General features: G+C 37.2%; 1 protein-coding gene across 4 annotated transcripts in view; it reads right to left on the minus strand.

Annotated features, from left to right (window-relative positions):
• NCAM2 (neural cell adhesion molecule 2) overlaps positions 1-21,653 on the minus strand; it is a gene marked incomplete at both ends in the record, with an annotated part of 396,277 nt that overhangs the window by 308,890 nt on the left and 65,734 nt on the right. The window lies entirely within an intron of this gene.

Below are 21,653 nucleotides of genomic sequence, written 5' to 3' on the forward strand. Positions count from 1 at the left end.
AACTACCACCTGACAAGTAGTCTATTTTGAAGTAGTAAAAAAAAATAGATTAAATTAAAATGTCATGGTCCACAACCTTATAAATAGAGATTTACAGATAGTGTTTCTAATGAAAAGTTTTATATTATTATATTGGATTATATTATAGTATGCATTTTTAAATAATTTTAAAAGTAAATATAAATATAGGCAATGATTCAAAATCTTTATAAATATTGTGACACTCAGGAAAGTTTAGGCTATGTTGTAGTTACCTACAATCCCAAAGTCATATTTTAAAACAAGGGTTTATGTTTTGCTCTTGCTTCATCTCCAGTGATGGTCAGCAGGGGGCGCTCTCATCATAGTCACACACAGTCTGGATGGTGGAACCTTCACCTTGACTGGTGCTTCAGCAATCAAAGTAGTGCACCAAGAAAGATGACAATGGCCACTTTTGAACTTCATTGGCCAAAGCTTGTAACATTCGAGGCCTAACTTCAGAGGCAAGCAAATAAAATCCTAGCACATATCCAAAAGGTGAGAGCTGAAAATGTTTGGTGAACACCACTAATAATTGTCAAAGCTGTGTTTTCAGGTAGCAGCCTTGTGTAAACTTAAAAAATTAAAAGTGGGGTCACAAAACTAATGATTTTTAATTAATTTTCTTTCTTTTGTTCATTCATTGTTTGAGCAGAAACCTAAATTCATCTCTCATTTCCTGTTGCTTTTGTTCTTGTTACCTCAAAAGTTAGAAAATAACTTTTTTGGAAAACGATTACATTTAAGTACATTACACATTATTATTGGCTAGTGAGTCATGGATAACTTTTCTTTTACCTGCCCAATAATTGTACCAGGTTTTATTCTAAGTCAGAATTAGAGAGTTGAATAAAAAGGAAACTTTACATTATGAGTATCTATAATCAGAATAATCATCTATAATAATAAATCTATAATAACAAAAGTGTAATATGCTAATTAGACCAGACGTCCTCCCAGACGACCTTCTGGATGAAGCCAGGGGCTGCGAGAGAAGCCCGGGTCCCGGGTGCCAGAGGGAAGCCGGTGCCGGCAGTCAAGGGAAGGAAGGCCTACTCTTGCACGAATTTCGTGCATCGGGCCTCTAGTACAAACTAATGATTTAGTGCTTACTATGCATTTCCTGCTCTTCTGTTTGATCCTCATCATACCACATACTATATATGTTATAATAATTTTTCAGATTAGAAAACTGGAGCATGGAGAGTTTTAGTGACTTGTCCAGAGTCTAACAGCTGGTAAACAACATGGGCAGTCGAACCCCAGAGGCAGAAAGACAGTTAATTATGTTGTGTCTACCTTGATTCTTGGAGAACATCCATGTGTCAATTTAAGTTGGGTAGTATGCATTGCGCCTGCTTCCACAAACCTGTTGACTACTGATAATATTCCTTCAAATAAAAAGTAGTATCTATGTAATCATAATCACAGAAGCAAGAACACAAGGGAAATAAAACATAGCTTCTGTTTCATAATTAGCTATGATTATGTGTTTGCTCCATTTTTATACATATTTCCTCATGTTCGATAAACATCTATTATCTGTTCAGCTTAGAGCTATGTTTTCCTTTGCAAATTTATTTTAAGAAAAATTAACACATATTTGCACAATTCTAAGGTTAAATGAGATAATGTGTATGAAATCATTTTTTAAAAAGTACTAGAAATTCACATTAGGTAACTGTATGATACAATGTGTACATTCACTTTTATAAAATTAAACTCTAGAAGTTTATATTGTGGAAATCAAGCCATTTTTGTTATATTCATAATGACTTAGATTTGCATAACTGAGAGATATTAGATTACACATTGCCATAGGAAGAGGGAAATCTAAAATAGGTTACTAATATTTACTTGTTCTTTGTCATTTGAACACACTAGACTTAACCATATTATGTAATTCCAATAAATGTCAAAATACGAGTATAAATTTATAGAAATTACAACTGTTACTATCTGAGTAATTGTGTGGTGTTATATTATTGTGAGGCAAATATCATAAACAGAATGATCTCTGTGAGGCTTAGCAAAAAACATAACACAGTTATGGTTCCAATCACTAAAGTTATCTACTGAATAATTTCTAATATTGTGCATTCCATTAAGAAAGTAATTACTGTCTCTTGCACATACATGAGAAATCAAGGAAAAAATGGAGATATCAGAACATTTAACATTATAAGCATTTTTATTAAGAAGTTCCCTTTAGCTTATATTTAGCGCAGACCATTTAATTACCCAATATATTGTTAATTAAATCTTTATAAAAATATAACAAAAATGACAATAAGTATTCCACGGTAATAAACTTAGTGTCAGAAATATTTTCTGTGCTTTAAAAAATTTTTAAGGCCACACTTAAATTCCATCATTTGCACCTGCTCAAGATAACAGTTTTAAACAAATATTTTGTATTCTATTTAAAATTACCAAGAAAAGGGGATATTGTTTTCTGTGTTCATAATTGTTTTCATGCTATAAAGCCAAATAACAATAATCTATAACAATATTAAAGATTGATTGCATATGTCATAGTGCCATCTGTCTAGCCGATGACAAATTATCTTAAATTATTTTCTTTACTTTAAGAATTAGGCATGTTTTGAGATTTGCTATAATTGTGATAATTTCCCATTACCTGCAAATCTCATTACTGTACATAGTTCAGTGATAAAATATGTTCCTCCCGGGATTGATTATAACACCTCTCCATTTGGATAAATGTTACTGCAGACACTCTCATTTCCTTTGTCTGCATTAAAAACAAGAAGAAAGTTGAAAAAATTTGTAAAATGGCCTTTTAAAACTTGAAATAGACTATATTTTACAATAATTATTTCCCACATACCTGTTGACTACTGATAATATTCCTTCAATAAAAGAATAAATTATTTATTCCAGTTGAACTAGTTATTATAACTCAAATTTCCAAAAGTAATTTAATCTCAACCATATCCTTATCAGTTCATTAAATGGATCTTACCTCACATAATGTATTATAAAATGAACAACAGAAGATGAATCAAGAGTGACAAATGTTAACATCTGCTGTAGCATTATACTCATGGAAACGTATTTAGGGAGTATGGCAAATGAACACCTGGTAAGGTATGATTTGATTAATTATAGGCAACACAAATTCAGGCAGGGGAGGTCATGCTTAACAAACCTACTACAATACTTGGAGGTTATTACTGCCACAATACATTCCAATTCAATTCATAAAGTACAGTTAGACTTTAAGAAAACTCTCCAAATGTATCATCTGCTATTAACAGATATATTAAATAACCATATAATGGGAAGGAAAATAGGATAGAAAGATAACTTTACCAGAGAAAGCAATGACATCAGGATGTAAATATTTCTAACTAAATTCTACTAAAATCTCGTGTTCTCATTGATCATAATGAAAGGTGAAGGTGCTTAAATATGAATAATATGTTGTTAATGACTATATCAAAAGCCCAGAACACTGGGAAAATTAGAAGAGTATAAAAACAATAGAGTCATATCAATGGAAGCCTGTATTTTGATGAACAGCTATTTTGGATTATGATTCTTGCAGTTATAGAAATACTACTCATTAAATAAAGCACCAAGAAGAAAATTGATATACAACTCATCACTTATGCTAAAGAAATTCAAAATTACATTACAGATATCTAAAAGAACTACATTTAGAAATAATTTCCAAATTAAAAATATATCTAAAATTTAAATTCATCAATGAACCTATAACCTGTAGCTACTTATTTCTGTAATAAAAATCCCAGAATCACATATTAATATTCAATATTAATTATTGTATATAAAATTCCATTCATATTTTATATTACACTTTAACTTTATAGTCACTGTAAACACTAAATTATTTTTATATTCAGTCACAAAATGGTTTATTCATTTCTTAGTTATCTAAGAAAAGAGCTCCCATTATTTGGCCACGAGGTAAGAAAAAAGCTACAATTTAGTAAAGAGTAACAATAATTAAGACACACACACACACACAATTAGCCACTTACAGAAGTAAACCAAAAAGATATAGTGTATAAATGTTTGTGATGAAATATAAACACCTTGGTGATGAAATTGGCCTGTGTTTCAACTCTCCATCAATAGTCCTGTGTGTATTCCTAGGAAAACATGTCTTGCTATGGCTGATGTAAAAAAAGTGTAATCTGACCCAATTATACAACAACATGCCTGGAAAGAGTAAATAATGCTGATTGTAAGAAAACAAAAATACAAAATGAGTTTAAGTGAAAAATAAATTCAGTGCATTTCCAATACTGATCAACACTCAACAATCACAACTAACATATGGTGCTTAACTAAACCTCAGGCAAGTATCTAAGTCAGGCGTCCTCAAACTACGGCCCGCGGGCCACATGCGGGTGTTTTTGCCGTTTTGTTTTTTTTACTTCAAAATAAGATATGTGCAGTGTGCATAGGAATTTGTTCATAGTTTTTTTTAAACTATAGTCCGGCCCTCCAACGGTCTGAGGGACAGTGAACTGGCCCCCTGTTTAAAAAGTTTGAGGACCCCTGACTAAGTGCTTAACATTTATTAACTTACCTAAATTTAACTTTTCCGTATGTTTTAGAAACTGTCATTTTCTCCATTTGACAGATAAGGGAACTGAGGAACAGAGAGGTTCAGTGTCAATTCCAGTGTCACACAGCATGTAAACTGTGAAGCTGGGATTTGAACCTAGGCATATGGCTCCGGAGCACTGATACCTATCAATACAGTGTGAGTCACATAAAGCAATTTTAACTTTTCTGTAGCCATGCTGAAAAATTAATAAGAAGTGGGTCAAATTACCGTTAAGAATATATTTTATTTAAACCAATATAGCCAAATAATATTATTTCAACATATGATCAATACAACTATAATGATATTTTAACGTTATTTTTTCATTATAGTCTTCAAAACTCAATCTGTATTTTATACTTAGAACATGTCTCAATTTTGAACTAGCCACATTTCAAGTGCTCAATAGCCCTCTATGGCTAACGGCTACCATACTGAGATACACTGACCTAGAATAAGTGCTTTTAGGTATTAATCATACTGCCTTTCAAGGGTGAGTCAATGGGAACCTGTACTCACTGTCTCTTTAAAGGCAGAGACCTCTAATTCTAGCTCTCGGTAGCCTGATCAATGGAAAGCAGTGTTGAGATTCCTATCTGGGCAAAAATCTCTTAAAACCCATCGTGACAGTTGCATCTAATTAATGGTTATATTTGCGATTATCAATTCAAAATTCGTATTTGGCATATAATTGCTTTTTTGCTCTTTGGGTTGGAATGAATCACTCCTGAAGGTCTGGCAAACAATGAGTGTTCTGGCATAACAGAGTCTCTGGATTGGGCTGACAAAGCCACAGATTCTTTCTGGCAGACATTGGCACACACTGGCCTGGGTATGCTTGACACATCAGCCAGGCAGGCTTTTTACTGTTCACTCAACAGATATCCACTATGTGTCCAAGTCAGTGCGGTATAAGTAGGACCATCTATGGGAAGCTACATGCAACATACAATAGTAAACATACAAAAGGTTATAATTGACATCTGCTAAAAATTAAATAAGTTTACATAAATGAAACACAAATAATAAAATAATCAATATTTATGCCAAGTCATAAATAGCTTTGTTTTTGCACAGTTCTAAGGTGCATGAATTTTGGTTACCCCAGTTTGGTTAAATAATATCAGCTCCCACACACGGTTCAGGACATACTGTTACTATGGCATCCTGGCTATAACTGCATTGGGTAAAAACATGGGTTCTAGCTGATCAGTACAAAAATTATTATGTAAATACCGGATGCTTATCGTGATCACTGACCAATCATGTCACTGTTTTCTTAGTCTATTAGCGACTGGTCACAGTGATTCTACTTAGTTCATGCACAGACTGCAAAGCGGATGGCTGTATTACCTCTTTGTCTCCCGGCGATAAACTCACAGGACATCTAACAAAAATGGATAAGAAAAATGAATTATTAGGGGAGAAAATAAAAGTGATAATGCTGAAGGTAAAATTCAAGTACAAAATAAATGGAATTACAGAGGAAATAACTGATTGGGAAAGGTGAAACTACTGCTTTATATTTGAAGAGGCTTTCTATATGAAGCCAGAGGAACTTATGTAAGGCAAAAAGCAACACAAAAGAAGAAACTAATTTTGACAGGAAGGATGAAGACATTCCAGAGAAAGTAACACCAACAACAACTTCACATTAAGGGCACTCTTGGAGATAGTTCATAATATTGAAAGAGGATAAAATTTGGAAGCTGATCCCAACTTTGAAAGAAATATGACAGTCCACCAAGGCACAGATAAGATGCTGGCTTAGGATACAAACCATCTGTCATTTGACCCAGTAATCCCACTTCTAGGAATATATCCCAAGAAAACAAAAACACCAATCAGAAAGGATATATGCACCCCTGTGTTCACAGGAGCACAATTTACAATAGCTAAGATTTGGAAACAGCTTAAATGCCCATCAGCAGATGAGTGGCTTAGAAAACTGTGGTATATCTACACAATGGAATACTACGCTGCTGTAAAAAAAAAGGAAACCATTTGCAACAGCATGGATAGAACTGGAGAGCATTATGCTAAGTGAAATAAGCCAGTCAGTAAAAGAAAAATACCACATGATCTCACTCATTTGTGGAATATAAAGAACATTATAAACTGATGAACAAAAATAGATACAGAGGCAAAGAAGCATTGGACAGACTATCAAACTACAGCGGGAAGGCTGGGGAGGGTTGGGGGAGAGGGTAAGTGATCAACCAAAGGACTTGTATGCATGCATATCAGCATAACCAGTGGATGCAAGACACTGGGGGAGGGGGTAAGGGCATGTGCCAGGGGGAAGGTCAATGGGGAAAGAAAGAAGACATATGTACTACTATTTGTAATACTTTAAATAATAAAATAAAAATTAAAAAAATAATATAAATAAAAGAAAGCACTGTTCAAACAACTTTGGATAAGTATTTTACAAAAGAGAAGTACTTTAATTCACCATATGGCTGATGTTTTAAGCAGTGTACTAAATAAATATTAGTTTTACTATTTTCTATGTTCTTGTAATTATGGACAAGGATAAGAGATGTGTTAATGTTTTGACAAAAAAATATTAAATATCATGAAATAATCTTGATTTTTCCATTGATTGTTCACATAATCTCAGCTTGTACTGGCTTTTTTATTTTTAATCCTCACCTGAGGATGTTTTCCCATTGATTTTAGAGAGAGTGGAAGAGAGAGGGAAAGACAGAGAGAAACATTGATGTGGGAGAAATACATCCATTGGTTGCCTTCCCTAGGTGCCCTGACTAGAGCCCGGGCCAGGGAGGAACCCGCAACCAAGGTACATGTCCTTGACCGGAATCGAACCCAGGACCCTTTGGTCTGCAGACCGATGCTCTATCCACTGAGCCAAACTGGCTAGGGCTGCACTTGCTTTTTTATGATCCTGCACTGCCATGCAAAGAGAAGACGGCCTATATGCACATCAAATCATCATTAATGTTGAATCCAACGAAATATAAAAAGAAATTCACACTGTGCACTTGGGGATTTAAAAAGAAGTGAATTAAAACATTTAAAGCCATCTTCGTATCTATGCTGTCTGAGATAAAGAAAATTGGAAAAACTTGGCAAGTACCTTTGCTGATAAGAATGTGTGGCACTGTTATCTAATGTATTAAATAAAATTAACAGTGGTAAGTAAAGGGTTTTTGGTAAGACAAAGACAAAATGCAAAGGGAAATGAAGAATCTCCATGGATGTTCCCACTGGATAGTTAAGTACTTCTCTTTTCTCATAAACAGATGTTCTGCTTGTATTGCCTTTGATACCTATCTGCCTCATTAGTTTCTCCTCTCTTGTCTCTCACTTCCCATTTATTTTTTTAAAAATACATCTGTGAATTTCTGATGGGAAAGTGGAAAATTCATCAGCTAATCCTTAATGGGTTCCACTCTACGTCAGATACTGTGCTAGCTTAGCAATATATATAAAGAAAATATCAATAAATCACAGCTCTCTGAAAAATACTATGGCAAAGCTAATACTTGAATGAAGTCTGAAATAAAAGATAAAAACTAACATCATGATTTTCTTTCATAGGTGATACTCAAGTGTTTCATACTACCTTTTTACTGGTATTGCTCTCTGGAACACTCATGTCCCATTGCTTTTATTTACATATTCACAAATACACAATATCTTCATTCTTCAAAGAAATTCAAATAGTTAATTATCAGCCTTTCTCCCTTAAAGAACTTATTTATCTTCACTTTATTTTTTCTTCCATGACTTTTTGGAATATACTTCTTGTCGACACATTTTATGTTCTTTTTCCTTTCTGTACAAATATTAAAGACGAAGTTAGCTCTGTCAGGAACAGATAGATAATCCTCAAATGAAAAGATTAAACGGGAGCACACATGCTTTGAAAAAATCTACTTGTTGATTTATATTCTTTAACAATTAAGTCATTTTTGAATTGGCACATACTTACTTTCTAAAACACCGATATAACCTGAATTGACATTATATTTCTCAAGACATACAAGACAACAGCCTACTTCATGAAAGAGATCATATTGAACTACTCAACGGTTAATTCATAAACTTATATAGAAAAAGCTAATGAGCTAATTCCTTTTTAATGGTGAATATCGATGTTCAGATAAACTTAAAACTCTTTTAGAAGTCAACAATTAGGCCTCTGATATGCACCAATATCCTTCATTATTCAATGATTATGATTAATGTCCCTGTGGAAATTTTGCCAATTAGAACTGTTTAATTTAAATTTTCTTAAATCTTTATAGCTAATCTACCCTTTGAGAATTGTCTTTAAACAAGTTGCTATATCTATACATAAGCTTTCAAATAATGCTGCACCTAATATCTTTGCAGAAACCTTGTAATACACGCGATAAGTTCAAAACAAAACACTGTATTCATTTCAGTTATTAGAAAGATCATTAAATGTGTCCCTGACCAAAACCAAAGGGGAAAGAATATTGAAAAGAGAGCCTGAATGTTAGGCTGGAAGGAAAGAGACACACGAATCAATATATTAAACAATCACCTCCTGAATCTTGGTTAGAAGATAAGATATGTTCAAGAAATAGCCATGAAGACAGAAGAGGAGCAGTCCAGAGACGGAAGACGCTGATGTGGCCTTGCCATACTAGCGGTTAGCAGCTGTGCATCACCACAGGTTGCCCAGGACCAAACCAGAGAGAGTTGGACCTGCATTACCACCATTTGTCCACCATCCAGAGCTGAGGGGTCAGTGCTGACATGTACACATAAGGAACTGTTGGACATTGAAATTGGGTCTCAAAAGAACTGTTGGACCAGAAAGAAACTCACTACAGACTGATTCATTTGCCTGTCACCATAACCATTATTGCTTGTCTCATGTTCGGTTCTTATAAGTGTATTTCTAATAGCACATGATCTCACTCATCTAGGGGAAATAATGAACAACATAGACTGATGAACAAGAACAGACCCAGAAACAAGGAGGCATGGATCAGACTGCTGGGCCTCAGAGGGAGGATAGGGGAAGGTGGGGGTAAAGGGGAGAGATCAACCAAAGGACTTGTGTGCAAGCATATGCGCCTAACCAGCGGTTAAGGACAATAGTGGGGTGGGGGCATGTGTGGGGAGGGGTGTGGGATGGGAATGGGGGGGTGAGGACAAATATGTGATACCTTAATCAATAAAGAAATTAAAAAAAAAAGAAAGAAAGAAACACGACAGACCTTGGTGGACTGAGACCTAAGTAGAAGGCAAATCCTGAACATGCATGTCTTCTTTTAACTTGATTGCAGGCTCCTACTAGACCAAGACAGACTTCTGAAAGGAGCAGCTTTCTATGAAAAGTCATGGGATTCCAAATCTGGGATTCAATATGATTCATTAATTGAATGAGCTGGGCCATCTCATTAAAAATGTGGGTATTTTTGTTTCATTATTCATAATAAATGGATATGGAACTAAATTTTTTTCTAGCATCCTTCAGTGTTTACATTCCAATTTCTTATTGTGTTTGTTTCCTTTTCCCCAATACTGTAAACTGGGGCTCAGTACAGCCCATCCGAATTATATATTCTAGCCTCAAACTGCACTTGTAAGAGATGCTCTTGCTATAGAAGATGCATTAATCAGGAATGTGGCTGAAAATTAAAGAATGAATCTAGTTTCAGTCCCAGTAAGAATTATTAGCTAATGTTATCACATCACGGAAAAGGTGGGGTAAAGGTGACTATTAATGGGACAGGGACGACCTGTATGCTAGCAGTAATTTCATTTTCCTTTTTCTTGGTTTCTCTTGAAAGGGTGTCTACAGAGCCTTTCATATTCATATCCTATTAGTCCATGATCCAAAGAGGCATTGGCTCTTCCCGCCATCTCCACTTGGAGATATCTTTAACAAAGACTGGATAAGTTTAGAGCACTTGTCCATTTCAGTACTGGTGAAAATGTACAACAGCATCTGTCATTTGGATCTCTAACTAGAGATGATGGAGAGGCAGTTCTCAAAAGAAGAGGTATGCTAATACAGAGGAAATGGTGAAGAGACAAAGTAATAAGTCGGGAGGCAGCTGGAAGAATCTCACTCAGCCTTCTTGGTATGTATACCTTAAGCCTGCTCTTTATCACCACTTCATTTAAACCTTGACCCCATTCATTGTCCTGATAAATTGATTTTCCTGAAATAACCACTATCTTCCTGATCTTCCTGTAACCCCTGTATTTTATGATACCTTTGGACTTCGAAAAGTTATTGAAAGTTATTAAAAAGTTATGAAAGCTACAGTCAATGCCAAGTCATTGATATTCAACTCATTGCTTCAAAAATTCTGTGGAATATTTGTAACTGACATTATAATTTGTGTTTTAGTATTTTATATAAATGTTTTTTAAATGTACTTAATAAATGACAATCTAAGGACATTCCTATACAAGGATATGAAATAGGTACTATTTTCTGTAAGTACCAATTGAGTTATGTTTCAGTTCAATGCCTTTGGAACATCTACAATATTGAATTATATATTACGTGTATGTACATGGCTCAGGTAAGATGCAAAGAAGTCAAGTTCTTATCACAGATTTCTCTATTTCACTTCTTTGACCTCATATTTTGTTTTCCACTTTAAAGATAAAAATCATGGTAACTAACTAGATGCTCACTTAACCGACATCTCTATTAGTATTCTGAGAAATGCTTCTCATTTTTGTATCTTCTCCTAGCACCAAAGCAGGTGGCTATTATGAGTGGCCATTATAAAATTTATAAAATTTATAAAATTTTAAAACATATACATGGTAATGGATATTTCTATTAAATTGAAATTAACATTAATTAAATTTTTATTCCACTTAATTCTTCTAGCTTAGCCATATAGTTTGTAGTATGTAAGGGTAAATAAATATTTTTAATTATTTGAAATATTTAAATTGAAATTCAATTAAAAAGTTATAAGAAGTTATTAAGTCTCCTAAGTCATTAAAGTCGATTAATTGCTAATTCAAAATTGTCCTCCCTTTAATTTTTTTTGTCTACCACAATGGAAACACTTGAACACTTGGCAATGCTGCAGAATACATTTTAATTAATTCTCATTAACAGACCTCCTAATCAACTTCATATTGTATGTATTTATATATATATATATATATATATATATATATATATATATATATATATTATTTCAGAGAGGAAGGAAGAGAGAGAGATAGAAACATCAATGATGAGAGAAAATCATTGACTGACTTCCTCCTGCAAGCACCCCACTGGGGATGGAGCCCACAACGTGGGAATGTGCCCTTGACCGGAATCGAACCTGGGACCTTTCCGTTTGCAGGCCAAGCCTCTATCCACTGAGGCAAATCAGCTAGGGCTCATATTGTATTTTTTATACAGAGCATCGACTACCCTCCTCATCATAAGCAAGTTCCCCATCATGCAAGAACTTACCGGTTCTATACACAAATAAATATGTCCCACATAATATCATTTTTATATTAGTCATTGTTTGTCAAATATTTATTGAGTAACTATCTTTTATATATTAAAACCAGAGGTACCTAAAATCAGTTCCCTAATAAATGGAGAGGACGTAAATGAATAGTAGCTTTCAAGATGCTCCTGTGTGCATCCTCACAGCATTATATAAAAAATTAATGGAAAGGGTCGTTTAAAAATTACTTCTTGAACATTGAGACATTATAGTAATAAATTGCATTCTATACCTTAAAATATTCTGTCTAGAGTAATCTATTTCAGTGTCAGATAATTATGTGGCTAACAAATGTACTTGAGAAGTATCAAAGTTTCAAATCTCTTTCTTAGAATGATAACTGAGTAGTACTTGGAATCATATTTATTATTTTCAGTAAAATGTAAAATGTTTCAAGGAGCAGTTGTATAAGATCATTTGCACTGCCATTCTGATTCAGGGGGGAGGAAACTTTTCTAAGAATAATTGTATTGGAGAGAACCAAGATGGCGGCACAGGTAAACACCTATACTTGCTGCCTCTCACAACCACATCAAAATTACAACTAAAAGGCAGAACAACTACCACACAGAACCACAGGAAAGCTGGCTGAGTGGAATTTCCACAACTAGAGAGGTGAAGAAAGCACATTGAGACTGATAAGAGGTGCAGAGGCGCGGAAAGTTCTGGCACCTGGATGTGCTGCTCTTTTAATCGGGAGGGAGATACAAGCTCCCGCTTGCTCTGAACTCCAGTTCCGGGAGAGACTCTGCGGGACCCAGACACATGAGGGGAGAAACTGGACTGTCTGGCATTGGGACAGGAATGTGAGGGCAGCTTACTCTTAGAGGTGCTCGCAATGATCATTGTTCCTGCATGGGGGCACGGGATGCAGAGACCCAGGGCTGACTGGTAGCCATTACTGTTTGCTCTTCCCTGGTGATTCCCAGAGACCCTGTCCCACCCAGTTTACAACCCCACCCAAGCTGTGCTATTTTGCTTTTGCATATGAATGGCCTGTCCTTTCTCCACCTAAAGCCTGTCAAACTACTGCTGCATCAGAGAGCCCCAGAGCTTCCAAAAGAAGGCCCAACGCCCGGCAGCAGCAGCCTGCCTTGCTTCACAGATGGGCCTCATATAGGAACTTCCAAACCCCATGCAAAGAGGAGGAATCTGCAGATGTCTCTGTAGCTCCTGCTGGGCAGCCCCAGACAGTGGTTGACCTTGCACCTCCTTGGAGATCCAAGAGCCAGTGTACCCAGTGGTCAGTGTGAGACCATACCGAATTACAACTCTTCACATCCATAAGAGACACACTCACGGGGCACTCAGTGAGCACCAAAGCCCCACAGAAGCAGGTCCTGCCCCATAAGGGTGTCTCCTGTGCAACAGATCTTCCAGTGTAGACACAGCTGGTCATCATAGCCAATTGGCCTGGAGGTCAATTCCTCCCAGTGATACCAACAGCAATCATGGGTTAACTACAACAAGACTGTGCACACAGCCCACAAAGGGGAACACCAAGAGTGTCCACCTCTGGTGACTGGGGAGGCCGACCCATTGGGCCCTATAGGACACCTAGCACACAAGGTCACTCTATCAACTCAAGGAGACTTAGCAGCTACCCAGTACATGGAAACAAACACAGGGAAGTAGCCAAAATGCGGAGACAAAGAAACAAGTCACAAATGAAAGAAATGGATGAAAGCAAAATACTGGATATAGAGTTCAAAACCACGGTTATAAGGTTACTCAAGAATCTTGTAAAAACCTCCAAGAAATTTAGTGAGACCTTCAAGGATATGAAAAAGGACCAATCAGAAATTAAGCATACACTGACTGAAATAAAGAATAATATACAGAGACCTAAAAGCAGACTAGAGGATCCCAAGAATCAAGTCAAAGATTTGAAATACGAAAAAGTAAAAAACACCCAACCGAAAAAGCAAAAAGAAAAAAATAATCCAAAAATATGAAGATAGTGTAAGAAGCCTCTGGGACAACTTCAAGCATACCAACATCCGAAGTATGGGAGTGCCAGAAGAAGAGAGAGAGCAAGATATTGAAAACCTTCCCTACCTGGTGAAAGAAATAGACTTACAAATCCAGGAAGTGCAGAGAATACCAAATAAGAGGAATCCAAAGAGCACCACACCAAGACACATCATAATTAAAATGCCAAAGACAAAGAGAGAACGTTAAAAGCAGCAAGAGAAAAACAGTTAGTTACCTACAAGGGAGTACCCATACGACTGTCAGCTGATTTCTCAACAGAAAATTTGCAGGCCAGAAGGGAGTGGCAAGAAATATACAAAGTGATGAATAGCAAGAACTTACAACCAAGATTACTCTACCCAGCAAAGCTATCATTTAGAATTAAAGGTCAGATAAAGAGCTTCACAGAGAAGGAAAAGCTAAAGGAGTTCATACCTAACCAGTATTACATGAAATGCTAAAGGGTATTCTCTAAGAAGAGGAAGAAGAAGAAAAAGGTAAAGATAAAAAATTATGAACAACAAAGTGACAACACATACATATCTATCAACAATTGAATCTAAACATCAAATGAATAAAAAACCTGATGAACAGAACACACTGGTGAATGTAATAGAATCAGGGGCCTGGAAAGGGAGCAGACTGACAATTCTCAGGGTGAAGGGGCTGTGGGAGGTGCAGGAAGAGATTGAACAAAGAGCTTACACTATGGATGAGGTCAGTGGCGGGGGGCAAAGGCCTGGAGTGGGGTGGGAACCGGGTGGAGGGGAGCTATGGAGGGGGGAGGAAGAGGAACATCTATAATAATCTGAACAATAAAGATTTTTAAAAGAAGATTAATTGTATTTTTTCATTATACAGTGTGATATTTTTCTATTTTATTTTAAGTTGCATTTTGTTTAAACCAAGTCATATACCACAGCTCAATTATTCAATTTAGAATAGAGTTGATAACGAATGGTTAGCACTAACAATAAAAAATTATTAAAGACAATATTATGTCTGCCCTTCATTAAAGATACTATGTGATAGGCACACTTGGAAGTAAGGCAATATAGTTGTAAAATTTCCAGAATGGCAGAGGAATAAATAACCCACACGTATATAAGTGTATCTGAAAACCTATAGAATAAGGAGACTCTAATCATAGCACTAACAATAAAAAATTATTAAAGACAATATTATGTCTGCCCTTCATTAAAGATACTATGTGATAGGCACACTTGGAAGTAAGGCAATATAGTTGTAAAATTTCCAGAATGGCAGAGGAATAAATAACCCACACGTATATAAGTGTATCTGAAAACCTATAGAATAAGGAGACTCTAATCATAAATTATGCCTGCATTATACACTTATAATAAAATCACCTTCAGTTGTATACCACTATGAAACAAATAAAATAAACAAGCCTATAGATAAGGGCATAATGCCACATAATTTTTAAGCAAGGATATAATCTGTTCACACTGCACTTACTATTACAAACCTACTATGCATTTGTCAAGCATGGTACTCAGATTGGGGATACAGCATGAACAAAAGATCAAAAGCACTGTCTTACAAAGAATTAATGATCTAGCAGTGCCCTCGGCGGTCCCGGATCTGTCTCCTGCTTCAACAGTGTTTGGACGGAACAGACCCAGGGATGCCCTTCTCCCAGCCTCCGGCCAACCTCCTGCATCTTATCCAGTCACCACCTTCAGAACCACCACTTGGTGTAGACAGCGCCTGGGAAGGCACATGGGTATTTCTTTAATTATTGTCAGCTGAATTCAAGGCGACAGGCAGAGCCCTGTCTTGGATACACATTTACGAAAAAGGCCAATGTGTTATCAGTACTGACTCTTGCCTTTGCCAAGGTGTTGGGTAGTGGGACTTTGACATGTAAATCCAGTCAAGCGCCAGGAATGCTTGGGCCTACTCAAGAGTGCAAATGATCTCCTTTGATCCTAACTTTTGGTGAAACTTTCTGGTATTTGGGGGTATAAAATAAACTTGCTGTATTGGCTCTGAGTCCCTGTCCCTCCATCAGAGAGGATGGTGTCCCACCCAGCTCCCAGCTTTTTCTATCTTCCAGTCTTGTCTCTTTCTTTCTTTTATTTCTCAATCCCCAGCTCCTCTACTCAGGAGCTGGACCTGCTCTTTTTCCATGCTGGATGCGGAAAGAGAGAAACACCTACATCCTGGACCAGCCAACACACCGGCTTCTTTTCTACCTTAACTCCTTATTGCCAAACAACCACCAACCATGAGTTCCCAAATTCATCAGAATAATTCCACCGAGGTGGAGGCTGCTGCCAACCGCCTGTGCCCCCTGCCTCTGCAGACTCCACACCTACCTCTCTAGGGGCTTCTGTTGTGACCATGAAGATGTGACTCTCAAGGGCGTGGGCCACTTCTTCCAGGAGTTGGTGGAGAAGAAGCCGAGGGCGCTGAACTTCTCTTAAAGTTGCAAAACCAGCGCGGTGGCCACATTCCCTTCCAGGACGTGCTGAAGCCTCCCCAGGTGAGTGGGTAAAACTCAGGGCCCATGGAAGCCGCCCTGGCCAGGCCCTCTTGGAGCTGCAGGCCCTGGATTCTACCCGCGCAGGCCCTCAGCTCTGACTTCCTGGAGAACCACTTCCGGGGTGAGGAGGTGAAACTCATCAAGAATATGGGTGCCCTAACCGGTGTGGCTCAGTGGATAGAGCGTTGGCCTGCGCACTGAAGGGTCCCAGGTTCAATTCCAGTGAAGGGCATGTACCTTGGTTGCGGGCACATCCCCAGTAGGGGGTGTGCAGGAGGCAGCTGATCGATGTTTCTCTCTCATCAATGTTTCTAACTCTCTATTCCTCTCCCTTCCTCTCTGTAAAAAATCAATAAAATATATATATTTTTTTTAAAAAATAAGATGGGTGACACCTGACTCACCTCCGCAGGCTGCTGGCCCCCAGGCTGGGCTGGGCGAGTATCTCTTCCAAATGCTCCCCCTCAAGCACGACTAGGAGCCTTTGGAGCCCAGAGGCCTTTGAGGGGGCCTTTTGCATCCCCCTGGGGTCTGGCTTTTACCTGAGCCTCTCACCCAAACTACTAGCCATTCTTTTAACCACCCTGAAGCCCTCTCCCATGCATTGGACCAAATGAAACAATAAAGCGTTTTGCAGAAAGAAAAAGAAAAAAAGAATTAATAATATAGAGGTGAGAGACAGGAAATAAGCAAATAAATAAAACAACTTACAGAATTCTCAAGGTGGTGATTACGCCTGAGAAAAATCGTTAAAAGAGTGTTGGGGTGAGCATGTGGGGGGGGGGGGGGCGCTGTAATTTTCCTGCTTTCATTAAAGACAGCCTCACTGTACAAATGACATTTGAGACAGCACTGAAATGGTTGAAGGGCAAGACAAGCCTATATATGAAAGGGAACACAGAAGCATTGTTTTTCTTTTTTTATAAAAAAATGTATTTTTAATGGTTTCAAAGAGGGAGAGAGAAATAGAAACATCAGTGATGAGAGAGAATCATTGATCGGCTGCCTCCTGCACACCCTCTAATGGGGATCAAGCCGTAGTATGGCTAGCTGCCCAAACTGTAAAACTATGATCCCTGAAGTATAAAATCTCTACCTATGATTCTCTCTGGCTATAAACAGTTATGCTCAGTAAAGAGTTTCACCAAACACTGACAGTTGCAGTCATAAATAAATCCTAAAGATCTAATGCACAGCTTAGTGATTATAGTCAACATTACTGTGTAATAAACGTCAAAGTTGCTAACAGTCTCTATCTTAATTGCTAACACCACAAAAAAATAATTGATAATTATGTGACAAGATAGAGGTGTTAGCTAACGCTATGGTGGTAATCATATTGGAATTTATAAATGCATCAAATCAACACATTGTACACCTTAAATGTACACAATGTTAATATGTCAATTATTTCTCAATAAAGACACTCCCAAAGACTGACCCTAAGAGAAAAAAATCTTCACAAAATGAAATTGCAATGTAAGACTATCAAAAATTTATATGTAATATTATTGATCATGGCCGTTGGTTCATATTTCAGTTTCCCTCTCATGTGGAAATTTGAGATAACCACACTGACATTCTGTTTTTAATTAAGTATTAAAATGGGAAGAATTCCCAACATAACTTTTTTGTTGCAAATACACAGCCCATAAATGCAATTATATATAATTTAAATATAGTACTTGAAGATTATTTTATTTGATATCCTGGATATTAGTACCTTAAATAATTCAATATGAATTACAATTTGACATAACCTACTATCTATTACTCCAGCGCTGCATTATTTAAATTTTTGTTGATACTTGATTGACTTAAAAAGTATGCATTGCTCCTGAAGTGATCTAGGAAATGCACTTTCTTAATATTTTTATTGATTGATAATCTGGATCATGTGTAACTATTTGAAAGCTACTAATTTCATATTCAACCTAAAGGCGCTTTATTATTATTTAATAATGTATCACATTCTTGCTGTAATAAGATTATAGTTCCACAATACTTTACAGCATTTCAACATACCAAAAAATGAGAAGGATTTTATTTCAATATACATTTAGAGAGCTTACATGTATTTGAAAGGTGATACTCCAATAGCAAGAATAAATTCAATGAAACAATTAATACCTGACATCTTTAAGATTGAGTCCTTTTGTACTCACACAATATTTTATGACACACAAAATCAAATATGTCACAAATAATGCCAAACCACAACTTCATCAGTTTGGCTTTCCAAAGGCCTAAGCCAAACAGAAGACTCTTCTCAATTCAAAGGCTAGGATCCAAATGAGATGCATTCTTGTTACCTTATGCAATCATCTCTCAATTTCCTGTCTCACTAGATTCGCAGGCCTGTCTGTGCTACCCAGAATGTTGAATCTCCCTGAGGACCCCACAGGTCACAGATGGTATACGCCAATTAAGATCACACCTTATTTACAAAGAGACTAATTACAAAGTTGTGTGTGATATATGGGGGAACCATAATGGAGGGTTCAAGGACCACGACCAGCAGCATAGAAGCTGTTGCCACCAGTTGGTACAAGGGACCAAGGAGAGAAGAGCTTATCAGAGTCTAGGAGAAAAGGTACTTGTGTGGACTAGGGGGCCTGTAGGAGAACAGTAACATTAGAGCAAGACACATTCTCAAGAAGGAAATCAAGGGAGTAAATCCTCATTCCTCCTCCTCTTCAGTCTCTTAAGACTCCTCACTGGCTGATCCTAACAGACTACAGGTCAGTGTCTGGGACAAGAACATGGCCCAGAGGAGGGCAGAGGGAATCTGAAGGCACAAAGAAAAGAGAAGCGTAACAAATCCTCAACAGAATGGGAAAAGTATGTTTCGATTCCTTTCAAACCTCAAATTTTATTTTTTAAACATACTTTATTAATTTAAGAGAGGAAGGGAGAGGGAGAGAGAGATAGAAACATCAATGATGAGAGAGAATCATTGATTGGACGCCTCCTGCATGCCCCACATTGGGGATCAAGCCTACAACCCAGGCAATGTGCCCTGACTGGGAATCGAACCGTGACCTCCTGGTTCATAAGTCAACACTCAACCACTGAGCCATGCTGGTCAGGCTGAAATTTTCTTCTTAGTGCTAGTGATTATCAGGAAAGGTTTTAAGAGGAAAGGCAGTAACGTATACTGTAAAGAGATAACTGAAATTCTTATGTAATTATTGTCATTTTTCCAGGAATACATGTTATAATGTTAGACCCACAAAATGGTAAATACCATTATAAAAGAAGAATAAATTAATTTATGCATTTTACATAAGCACACTAAAAAATTATAAAGACTAAGAATAGGAAGAAAATTATACACACCCATTCATTTCAACTGGAAACTTCTTGAAGCATAAAGTGTGAAGATTTAACACAAATAAGACTTCCATGTTCACTTATTCTAGTGAAATTAACTGTCTACTATTACACATCTTGTTATTGAAAATCTTTCAATCTATCTAATTATAGGTTCTGAGGTAGTGACATTTTGCTACACTGAGGCACCCTGCATTGCTCCTGATGGTCCTGTTTCTTGTAGCAACTCAAAAATCAACAGTATGTACCCCAAGCCTTGTACTATCCTACATAATAAAATCCTAATATGCAAATAGACCAAATGGCGGAACGACTGGTCGCTACGATGTCCACTGACCTCCAGGGGGCAGACGCTCAATGCAGGAGCTGCCTCCTGGTGGTCAGTGCGCTGTCACAGGGGGAGTGCCACTCAGCCAGAAGCCGGGCTCACGGCTGGAGAGTGCAGCGGCGGTGGCGGAAGCCTCACCCACCCCCCGAGGTAGTGCTAAGGACCTCTCGGGGGATGTCGCTGAGGGGTCCAAGACTGCCAGCAGGAGTAGGCCAGGCTGAGGGATCCGCCCCCCCACTCCAGTGCACGAATGCAGTACACTGGGCCTCTAGTATACACACAAAGCAGGGGAAAATGATGAGATAAACCTATTCTGACCACACAAAAAAATAGCATGTCCTTGAACAGCAGTATACTGTTTGTATACAATGCTACATTTCCATAGAATGAGTTGCATGTGGTTGTACTTATCTCTTGGTTTATTAGTAGACTCTCATATCAGCAAAATGAGCTGTGGTATCAAAAGAGGACACGCTTTGGCAAAGTTTCTTTCATTTTTCTTCTGTATCACCAAAAGCTGCTTCTATTATACTTTGAGATTATCTTTCAGATGTCCTGAGCATGCAAAGCACTCTCTGAGAGTTCAGCATCAGTAATATTACATGTCACTTCAACTTCTACACCTTCTCTCACTTTCCCTCTTATTTATAGTAAACGCGTTGATCGATTACAAACATTCTATCACTTGTAAAGAATGTGTCCTCACACGTTATCATTGGATCATGTGAGAAAGCCTTCAATGTTTTCCTATAAGAAGGTTCTTCTGCAAGTGAATATTAAAACCCCCTGAATATTTTCCTTTAAAATACATTTAGGCACATTCAATTAAATCTGAAGGTGTTATATAGTTTCCATAAACTGCATGATCAATTAATTTCCTCATGAATTTCTGCAATAACCTGCATATACTGAGTAACAGATCTGCTCTCAGGTGTAAGGTAACGAGCTGATGTTAACTAACAAGAAAATGGCAATAGAAAGTAACCTTTATTCATTATACTAGGAGTCTTCATAGCTGCCTTAAGGTGCCTACAGTCTGATCTTCTTACGTAATCCTGAAACTGTATAGAAGACCTGGCAAAGTGGAAGAGCTTTTCAGGAAGTGGAAGCAAGGATTCAGAGACATAAGGGATGTGGCCAATTAGTAAAAACCTAAGGCACCCAGTATAGCTGGAACACAGAGCAGGAGATAGACAAACTGAGGTTCTATGAGAAATATGAGCCATAGAATGATCATAACAAATCAGCCCAGTCATGTCTTCAGTTGACATCAGATACTCAGGTAAGATCCAAAAGTATTCTCTATGGTAAATGTCGAATATAAGCACTGTAGCTAATATTAATTATAGTATCATTCGGTATAATTGCAATATTAATAATAGCAAAAGTAGCAGTGATATT

The sequence above is a fragment of the Cnephaeus nilssonii genome, assembly GCF_951640355.1.
Source record: "Cnephaeus nilssonii genome assembly, chromosome: 3".
Taxonomy (NCBI): Eukaryota; Metazoa; Chordata; class Mammalia; order Chiroptera; family Vespertilionidae; genus Cnephaeus; species Cnephaeus nilssonii.